Source organism: Ovis aries, chromosome 1 (assembly GCF_016772045.2).
Source record: "Ovis aries strain OAR_USU_Benz2616 breed Rambouillet chromosome 1, ARS-UI_Ramb_v3.0, whole genome shotgun sequence".
NCBI classification, from domain to species: domain Eukaryota; kingdom Metazoa; phylum Chordata; class Mammalia; order Artiodactyla; family Bovidae; genus Ovis; species Ovis aries.
Genome location: NC_056054.1, coordinates 96,292,319 through 96,303,543, shown reverse-complemented (window position 1 = coordinate 96,303,543; position 11,225 = coordinate 96,292,319). Strand labels below are relative to the sequence as shown.

General features: G+C 37.7%; 1 non-coding gene across 1 annotated transcript; it reads left to right on the top strand.

The window, feature by feature from the left end:
- The first annotated feature begins 10,637 nt into the window (after positions 1-10,637).
- Positions 10,638-10,744, top strand: LOC114111143 (U6 spliceosomal RNA). Its single transcript, XR_003587247.1, has one exon. It is a non-coding gene; the product is annotated as a U6 spliceosomal RNA (small nuclear RNA).
- Positions 10,745-11,225: the final 481 nt, after the last annotated feature.

Genomic DNA, 11,225 nt, shown 5'->3' with positions numbered 1-11,225 from the left:
TCTGCTGCTCAGCATGTCACCATATGATTTCTTGTGCGTCTTGCTCTTTTACACCATTTTATTTTGATAAATTATGAATACCCTGCTGTTTCCTTCTGGTTATTTCTTGTCTAAGATCTCCAAAAAGACTCTCCAGACAAGCTGCTTGCTCATCATTCTGATCCTTTACTTGTTCTTTCCTGGGGCTTACAGGAAGTGGGATGGAAAAGGCAATTAAGGAACTTGGCTTTACTTCCAGAGAAGGCTGGGTCTAGATCATATTTGCCATTTACTAACTGTGTGACAATAAGCGAAATATTTAACCTCTAAACATCAACCTCATAATTGGCAAAGTGGAAATAATACTTGCCTTGCAGTTTTCTTTGAATTTAAATGAGGTGATGTATGTTTAGTGACTAGCACATAGTGGGAGCTCCCCTTATAACTCATACACTCACTTCTTTGGTTAAAAAATATCTGTGGACCTACTATGGGAGAATAACACTAGGCATAAAGTAGGGATACTACTGGACACAGGAGTGCTTTCACAGGGTGGGGTGTCTTCTCCCTAGATACTGCTTATATAAACTTGATAATAATTTTCTTTCTGGAATCTACTTTCTCTCTGATTCCATGAGGGGGAAAAAATCTAGGTAGTTTTCTTATTTATAGTATAAATCTCACTTTAATTTTTATTTTACCTTTTATTGAAGTATAGTTAAGTTAAATGCTTTGTTAGTTTCAAATGTACAGCACAGTGATTCAGTTATATATGTATATCTGTGTATGTATGTGTATATATGTAACTTTTGAACAAAGTTTTATTTTTTAAAGACCAAATTGTTGTTGTTGTTCAGTTGCTAAGTTGTCTCTGACTCTTTGCAACTCCATGGACTGCAGCATGCCAGGCTTCCCTGTCCTTCATTATCTCCCAGAGTTGGCTCAAGCTCATGTCCATTAAATCAGTGATGCCATCCAACCATCTCATCCTTTGTTGTCCCCTTCTCCTCCTGACTTCAATCTTTCCCATCATCAGGGTCTTTTCCAGTGAGTCAGCTTTTTGCATCAGGTAGCCAAAGTATTGTAGTTTCAGCATCGGTCCTTCCAGTGAATATTCTGGGTTGATTTCCTTTAGGATTGACTGGTTTGATCTCCTTGCAGTCCAAAGGACTCTCAAGAGTCTTCTCTAGCACCACAGTTCGAAAGCATTAGTTCTTTGGTGCTTGGCCTTCTTTATGGTCCAGCTTCTACTGGTATTTACCTCTGTATTTGAAAATAATATGTGTATAGCACTATCTTGTAGTTTATCAATATTGTATTACATATGGACTCCCTATGGTAAATGGAACTGAAATTTCTTTCACACACCTCCTCTGCTTTTTTCCTTCCATCCTTCTGTAATAGTGATCTCACAATTTTCAGTTAAATCAGTGTTTGGGTTGTTTTTTCATAAACAATACAAGTATAATTTACTGCAGAGTCAGGTAGTATGGATAATATTTTCTTTTTGTATAACTGTTTGCTTTCCTACAGCTAATGATTACTTTTTTTAAAAAAATCAACTTTTAATTTTAAAATAATTTTAGATTTCCAGAAAAGTCACAAAGATAGTAAAGAGTATTTCTATATACCTTCCATAATGTAATGTCATCTTACATTATCATGGTATATTATCAGAACAGAGAAACCAATGTTGGTACATTGCTCTGAAGTAAACTTCACTTTATTAGGACTTCATTCATTTTTTTCACTAGTGTCTTTTCTTCGGTTCCAGAATTCCAGAATTCCATTCAGGGTGCCACATCTCGTTAGTCTCATCTGGTCTGTTACAGTTTCTTAGTTTTTCTTTGCTTTTCACGATCTTGAGAGTTTTGAGTTGTACTAGTTGAGTGTTTTGTAAAATGCCTCTCAACATGGGTTTGTTTGACTTTTTTTATTTTTATTTTTTTCTGTTCATTTTCTTTTTTAAATTTTATTTTATTTTTATAATCTTAAAATCTTTAATTCTTACATGCGTTCCCAAACATGAACCCCCCTCCCACCTCCCTCCCCATAACATCTCTCTGGGTCATCCCCATGCACCAGCCCCAAGCATGCTGTATCCTGCGTCAGACATAGACTGGTGATTCAATTCTTACATGATAGTATGCATGTTAGAATGCCATTCTCCCAAATCATCCCACCCTCTCCCTCTCCCTCTGAGTCCAAAAGTCCATTATACACATCTGTGTCTCCTTTGCTGTCCTGCATACAGGGTCGTCATTGCCATCTTTCTAAATTCCATATATATGTGTTAGTATACTGTATTGGTGTTTTTCTTTCTGGCTTACTTCACTCTGTATAATCGGCTCCAGTTTCATCCATGTCATCAGAACTGATTCAAATGTATTCTTTTTAATGGCTGAGTAATACTCCATTGTGTATATGTACCACAGCTTTCTTATCCATTCATCTGCTGATGGACATCTAGGTTGTTTCCATGTCCTGGCTATTATAAACAGTGCTGCGATGAACATTGGGGTACATGTGTCTCTTTCCATTCTGGTTTCCTCGGTGTGTATGCCCAGCAGTGGGATTGCTGGGTCATAAGGTAGTTCTATTTGCAATTTTTTAAGGAATCTCCACACTGTTCTCCAAAGGGGCTGTACTAGTTTGCATTCCCACCAACAGTGTAGGAGGGTTCCCTTTTCTCCACACCCTCTCCAGCATTTATTGCTTGCAGATTTTTGGATCGCAGCCATTCTGACTGGTGTGAAGTGGTACCTCATTGTGGTTTTGATTTGCATTTCTCTAATAATGAGTGATGTTGAGCATCTTTTCATGTGTTTGTTAGCCATCCGTATGTCTTCTTTGGAGAAATGTCTATTTCGTTCTTTGGCCCACTTTTTGATTGGGTCGTTTATTTTTCTGGAATTGAGCTGCAGAAGTTGCTTGTATATTTTTGAGATTAGTTGTTTGTCAGTTGCTTCATTTGCTATTATTTTCTCCCATTCAGAAGGCTGTCTTTTCACCTTGCTTATATTTTCCTTTGTTGTGCAGAAGCTTTTAATTTTCATTAGATCCCATTTGTTTATTTTTGCTTTTATTTCCAGAATTCTGGGAGGTGGATCATAGAGGATCCTGCTGTGATTTATGTCTGAGAGTGTTTTGCCTATGTTCTCCTCTAGGAGTTTTATAGTTTCTGGTCTTATAGATCACATCCTGGGCCATAAATCTAAACTTGATGAATTCAAAAAAACCAAAATCATTCCAAGCATCTTTTCTGACCATCATGCATTAAGATTAGATCTCAATTACAGGAGAAAAACTATTAAAAATTCCAACATATGGAGGTTGAACAACACACTTCTGAATAACCAACAAATCACAGAAGAAATCAAAAGGGAAATCAAACTATGCATAGAAACTAATGAAAATGAAAACACAACAACCCAAAACCTGTGGGACACTATAAAAGCAGTGCTAAGAGGAAAGTTCATAGCAATACAGGCATACCTCAAGAAACAAGAAAAAAGTCAAATAAATAACCTAACTCTACAACTAAAGCAACTTGAAAAGGAAGAATTGGAGAACCCCAGAGTTAGTAGAAGGAAAGAAATCTTAAAAATTAGGGCAGAAATAAATGCAAAAGAAACAAAAGAGACCATAGCAAAAATCAACAAAGCCAAAAGCTGGTTCTTTGAAAGGATAAATAAAATTGACAAACCATTAGCCAGACTCATCAAGAAGCAAAGAGAGAAAAATCAAATCAATAAAATTAGAAATGAAAATGGAGAGATCACAACAGACAACACAGAAATACAAAGGATCATAAGAGACTACTATCAGCAGTTGTATGCCAATAAAATGGACAACTTGGAAGGAATGGACAAATTCTTAGAAAAGTACAATTTTCCAAAACTGACCCAGGAAGAAATAGAAAATCTTAACAGACCCATCACAAGCATGGAAATTGAAACGGTAATCAGAAATCTTCCAGCAAACAAAAGCCCAGGTCCAGACGGCTTCACAGCTGAATTCTACCAAAAATTTCGAGAAGAGCTAACACCTATCCTCCTCAAACTCTTCCAGAAAATTGCAGAGGAAGGTAAACTTCCAAACTCATTCTATGAGGCCACCATCACCCTAATACCAAAACCTGACAAAGATGTCACAAAAAAAGAAAACTACAGGCCAATATCACTGATGAACATAGATGCAAAAATCCTCAACAAAATTCTAGCAATCAGAATCCAACAACACATTAAAAAGATCATACACCATGACCAAGTGGGCTTTATCCCAGGGAGGCAAGGATTCTTCAATATCCGCAAATCAATCAATGTAATTCACCACATTAACAAATTGAAAAATAAAAACCATATGATTATCTCAATAGATGCAGAGAAGGCCTTTGACAAAATTCAACATCCATTCATGATAAAAACTCTCCAGAAAGCAGGAATAGAAGGAACATACCTCAACATAATAAAAGCTACATATGACAAACCCACAGCAAACATTATCCTCAATGGTGAAAAATTGAAAGCATTTCCCCTAAAGTCAGGAACAAGACAAGGGTGCCCACTTTCACCGCTACTATTCAACATAGTTCTGGAAGTTTTGGCCACAGCAATCAGAGCAGAAAAAGAAATAAAAGGAATCCAAATTGGAAAAGAAGAAGTAAAACTCTCACTGTTTGCAGATGACATGATCCTCTACATGGAAAACCCTAAAGACTCCACCAGAAAATTACTAGAGCTCATCAATGAATATAGTAAAGTGGCAGGATATAAAATCAACACACAGAAATCCCTTGCATTCCTATACACTAATAATGAGAAAGTAGAAAAAGAAATTAAGGAAACAATTCCATTCACCATTGCAACGAAAAGAATAAAATACCTAGGAATATATCTACCTAAAGAAACTAAAGACCTATATATAGAAAACTATAACACACTGATGAAAGAAATCAAAGAGGACACTAATAGATGGAGAAATATACCATGTTCATGGATTGGAAGAATCAATATAGTGAAAATGAGTATACTACCCAAAGCAATTTACAAATTCAATGCAATCCCTATCAAGCTACCAGCCATATTTTTCACAGAACTAGAACAAATAATTTCAAGATTTGTATGGAAATACAAAAAACCTCGAATTGCCATAGCAATCTTGAGAAAGAAGAATGGAACTGGAGGAATCAACTTGCCTGACTTCAGGCTCTACTACAAAGCCACAGTCATCAAAACAGTATGGTACTGGCACAAAGACAGACATATAGATCAATGGAACAAAATAGAAAGCCCAGAGATAAATTCACACACATATGTTTGACGTTTTTTTAATGATTAGATTGGGGTTATAATGTTTTGGGAAGAACAGATACAGTGATGGATGCCTTTTTCATCATCATATCAGTGGATTCTTGCTATCAACATGAATCATCACTGGTGGTGCTAACATTAACCACCTGGCCAAGGTAGTGTTTACTGGTATTTTCCAGGGTAAAGTTATTGTCCCCCTCCCCAACATTCCATTTTTTGGAAGCAAATCACAAAGCTTGGTTCACACTCATGGAAGAATATAACTACGCTTCACCTCCTGGAAGGGAGGACTATATCTATATAAATTGTTTGGATTTCTTCTCTTCCCTTTCATGTATTTACTCAGTCACTTGTTTATATCAGTATGAGTTCATGGACTTCTATTTTATACTTTGGATTATCATTCTATATTAGGTTATTTATTTACTTGCTCAAATTGTTCCAGCTTTGGCTATTAGGATATCTTCCAGGTTGACTCCTGCATCCTTTTGACATGCTTCCATGCTTATGTTTTTTAAGCACTTCCCCACTTTTTGGCACTATAAGATGCTCCAGTCTTATCTTGTATTTATCCACTTTGCCCTAGAATCAGCCATTCTCCAAGGGTTTTGGTTCCTCTTATTGGGGAATAGTATTTAGAAATTATAGGGCTTCCCTAGTGACTCAGAAGTAAAGAATCTGCCTGCAATTCAGGAGATGCAGAAGACATGGGTTTGATCCTGGGATTGGGAAGGTTCCCTTGGAAGAGGGGATGGCAACCTACACCAGTATTCTTGATGGAAAATTCCATTGACAGAGGAGCCTGGCAGGCTACAGTCCATGGGGTCACAAAGAGTTGAACACGACTGAGTAGCTAACACTTTCACTTCTCACCCAAAGAACATAGGCCTTGTTGCCAGATTTGAATAAGTTTGCATTCAGATTGACTGCAGCAGCAGCAGCATTTAGAAATCATGATCTAAAGTTCGGTTGTTTTAGTTTTCATTTGCTTGGTTTTCTATGTGTCTATCTCTAATTTTTTCCAAATGTTTCAATAGATCTGCCAACTGCATTCTCATTTTGTTTACAAAAGCTCAAACAACCATAATGTCAATTTCACTTCCCCCAAGTCTCCTGAAGTCATCTACCCTTTTGATCCCATTTACCTTTAATACTGGGCCTACTTCACTGTTCTATTCTTCGAATTTCTTCTTCTGTCCACTTTTTCTTTCCAAAATTTTAAGACATTATTCCATCATTTTATAGCTTCATTGGTTTTGGTTGAAAAAGTCTGACATCATTCTGGTTTCCAGTTCCTTGTTCATTGTCTGGATTTCTCCTCTCTAGTAGATGCCTTTTTTTTTTTTTTTTTTTTAAATCTCTTGTGTTCTGAAATTTCATGATTTATGCCCTTTTCCTTCATAGTACAAGGCACACATTGGTGTTTAATGTGAATGCTTATTTTTTCAATGGATGACAATAATTCCTAACAGTTATTGAGTGCCTGTTATGAACTGGACCTTATGCTAAGTGCATCCTTTCACTGATACCCCAAACGATCCTATGAGATAGTGTTGTTACCATCTTAAAGAGGCATAACCTGAGGTATGAAGGGCAAAATGTCAAAAGTAAAATAGGAGGGTGAGGACATTTTATTTACTTATTTATTGCTTATTCTTTGGCTGCACTTTGCAGCTTGAAGAATCTGTTTCCCCACCAGGGATTGAACCCATGCTATGGGAATGAAAGTGCTGAATCCTAACAACTAGACCACCAGGGAACTCCCAAGACAAGAGCTCTGCGATTGTAATGCTGTAGTGCATATAGCCATTGCCAGGTTTACAGTAGAGTCTCCTGGTCTTGGAAGCCATCATCTCATCAAGGTGATTTTTCAGATCTTTATTGTCATATGTGGATTTTATGGTTTAATCCCCAGATACTAATCTTAATGTCAATATCTTGGCAAGGGGTGGATGTAGGGGAGGAACCATCTAATAGGAAAATTTTAAATTGGATACAGATATTAATTTTTAAAATGTACCTTTTGGGCAAAAAATTAAAATAATAAATTGGATGATTTAAAAACATTGTGCTCAAGCACCTAAATTCCATGGTCTTGAAAAGCCTGCTGGTATCACAGCAAGTAGCTGTGCTGATGAGCAGTGTATGGATAGAGTTTCATACAGTTTATTTTGCTTTTTAAGTAAGCTTTCTATTGTAACTACCATAATGTGGCTGCTTAGAAAAGCTGTGCCAACAACACAGAAGCCAGTGGGAGAGTGATTCAGGTATTTATTGAGACATTTTTTTAGGGGTGCTGATGTATGTAAGTAAATGAATCTTTGGAGACACAGTCTTCTCAGATTCTAAGGATCCTCCAGAGAAGAGAGCCAGGAAGACTGGAAAGCAAACCAGTTGAGTCAAGTGTGACGTCTTTTTACTAAATTGTCATCCAACTGGAGTGACTGGCCTTCCCAAGTTAAGCTTTTTGAACACAAGTCAAAATTGCTAGGCAGTTAGTGGTACTTCTTTAAAATAACCTTCTGAATTATCCAAAATAAGCATTTACACGCAGGCACTTAATTCTGAGTAATTAATGTCTGTCTGTATAACCCAGCAGCTTAATGAGTTGGGATGTAGCAGGGATACATTGAGTCACTGGAGAACCCAGAGGGCTGGCTGTGAAAAGAGCCCCTCAGCTTGCCAGAGTTTTTGGTAAGAGCTGGAACATTTTTTATAGGCGCATCATTATTGAGTTCCAGCCTAAAGACGTATTGGCTCTAGGCAAGATTTCATGTACCCTATTATATTGCAGTTACAAATGCATCTCTGGATTAATTGTGACAGTCAACTCCTACATCCTCTATGGGCAAACATTTTGAAAGCATAATTTTCTGTAGTAAATGAGCCTTGAGCTGAAAGATAGATTTGGCCTGAACACTGAAATCATCAAGTAGATAATCTTTGATGACTCCCTTTATGAACCTTTTCTCTCCCTTTTAAATCATCCTCTGGCATACTCCCCGGCCCCCAAGGTTTTCATCTTGATCCTGGTCCCTGTCAAGAGGAATGCTTTAATCGTGTACCAATAATAGTCACTGAATTAGTATTATACCATGGTATTCTACCCAAGAGGATTTGCATTTAAGAAGAAGCTTTGTGGAAAAGGAGTCCAAAGGAATGATGTATGGTAGGATCTCAGGCACTATATTCATTCATGGAACATTAATTGCTCCTCTGCTATGTGACACAGGCTGGGGAAACAAAGATGAATAAGATATGGTTCTAACCTCTGAGATTTTCACTGTTCATCAGGGGAGACAGAAACATAAAACAACTAATTGCATAATAGAATATGTTTTCCCTTTTTAATTTAGAATTAAGATGCAAGGTTGATTTATTATATTTGAAGCAGAAGCTAAAATGAGCCAAGGAAATTATGAGAGGCTTCATGGAGAAAGGGACTTTTGAGTTAAATGATGTGTGGTGATAAATACTAATGCGGGGACTTTAAGCACCCAATACATCTAAAGGGTGAAGCTGATTGGCTTTTAGGAGGGAAAGAATTTTGGGCCTCAGGATTCCCTTGGACCCTGTTGAATCGTATCGGGTAGATGAACCGTTACTCTGCCTGTCATGAAGCAGCACCAAGAGCAGCAAAACGAGAAACTGACAGCAGAGCCAGAAATTACAACGAGCAGGAGGTGTTTTACTTAGCTCTCCCTAAGGGAAACAGCAATGTCCATAACATTAAAAAAAAATGTTGGGAAGGCTACTCTACGCCCTCATAAGTCCAGATTTATTAAGTGCACAAAAGTGGTGCTGCCAAAAGGAAATAACTGGAGAATTTTCTGGAGCCAAGGCGGGCAGAAAATACAGTGATGAGAAGTCGGAAAGCAGCATTATCATTTTCCAGACTGGATTTCACTTTGTTCCACTTCAACCAGTGACCCACCATGGTCCAACACAAAATTTAAAACAAGACCATAGCAAGCCTCTCTTCCAAATGAGAAGATGGAAAATAACAAACACAATAGAGGTAAGGAAATCCTTCTGCAAGCCTCCTTGGCAAGAAAAGGTGAGAGGGCAGGGCAGGGAAAAGGTGAAGGAGAGAAAGGAAAAGAAAGGAACCAGTGGCTATTAATATTTTACACCAAGGCTTTGTGATGGTCGTATATGTTGTCGAAACACACAGTGGTCAATAACTCCTTACATCAAAGTTGACTGTTTACTTGGATAATGATTTTTGTGATCTGAAGCCCTCCTCTTGTGTTTGAGGAGCCCTCAAGTAGTAATGAAGTGGTGGTAATGGGTGCTGAAAGGAGGGTGCACCAGTGTGAATTTAAGCTTCTTTGTTTATAACATTTAGGCTGTGCCTATAGGAAAGCACACATGGAATTTCAAATAGCTTATTTATTGTTTTTGGCTATCACAACTGCTAAGTACGATGCACAGATGACCTAATTTTTTTTTTTTTTTTTTGGACTGAAGATGGTTGAAGAAATTAAAGAAGTTTCTGAGGAAAAAAAAAATTATTGCTCACAAACATGGCTTATGTATCTATCTATGTTTGCCAAGGCTGAACATAAATTATTTTCTATTAGTAGCTGTTCTGTTCAACACATTCCTTATGTTTGGTTCTCCAGGATGGCTTTATTCACTAAACAAATGTCTTTTTCAGTACTCTATGCTCGAGCACTATTTGTATCACTTAAGATGAAACAAATATGAAGTAGACTTAAATTTTATTTTCAAGGAGGTTAGTGTCTCACACGGGAAATAGGTATAGGTCAAGATAGAAAGTGACAGAAGTCTTGAAAAGAGCATAGTGACTGTGTTGCCAGCATTTGGGTAAGGAAATACTGCACCATTTGCAATGCTCAGAAAAGATTTTGTGCATAAAAAAGGCCTAGATTTGGCCTTGAGGAACACTAAATATGTATAGATGGAGCTGAATAGGAAGGTCATTGCAGTGGAGCATAGAATGGTGTGAGTAAACATAAATGACACAGGAAAGCTGAAGGTGAGACAGAGATAATGAGTAGACAGTGACATCAGGAAAGCAGTCATCCAGAGGAATAGTGGGAGTCAAGCAAGATGAAGAAAGGTATCAGTGGGTTACAGAGAGCCTTGAACACTAGGCCAAAACATTTGAACTTAAGTCAAAGAATCGCCTGCCAATACAAGAGACTTAGGAGATGCAGATTCAATCCCTGGCTCAGAAGATCCCCTAGAGGAGGAAATGACAACCCATTTCAGTATTCTTGCCTGGAAAATGCCATAGACAGAGAAGCCTGGCGTGCTACAGTCCATAAGGTCGCAAAGAGTTGACATGACTGAGTGACTGAGCATGCAAGTAGGAGGTAGGTGCTCACTTGGGCAGCAGGTTTACTGAAATTGGAACAATACGGAGAAGATTAGCATGGCTCCTGCACAAGGATGACATGGAAATTCATGAAGAATTCCATCTTCTTAAGAGCCCAATTAAGAAAAAAAAGGAATGGGGAAAACTGAAGGTAAAAAAACATATTTAAAAACTGAAGGTAAAAAGGTATATTTAAGTATCTGTATAACATGGACTACCCTGATGGCTCACATGGTAAAGAATCTGCTTGCAATGTGGGAGACCTGGATTTGATCCCTGGGTTGGGAAGATCCCCTGGAGGAGGGCATGGAAACCCACCCCAGTATTCTTGCGTGGAGAATCCCCATGGATAGAGGAGCCCAGTGAGCTACAGTCCATGGGGTCACAAAGAGTCAGACACGACTGAGCAATTAAGCACATAATGTGAACTTAGTGTTAGAAGAGGTTTTTTGTTTTTTTTTTTAAAGTAGGAGGTAGGAAGAAGTCAATGGATTTAAAAATATATTAATTTTTATTTTGATGTGATAAGAATATATAACATGCGATCTACTCTCAATAAAGGCTTCCCCAGGTGGCTCAGCAGTAAAGAA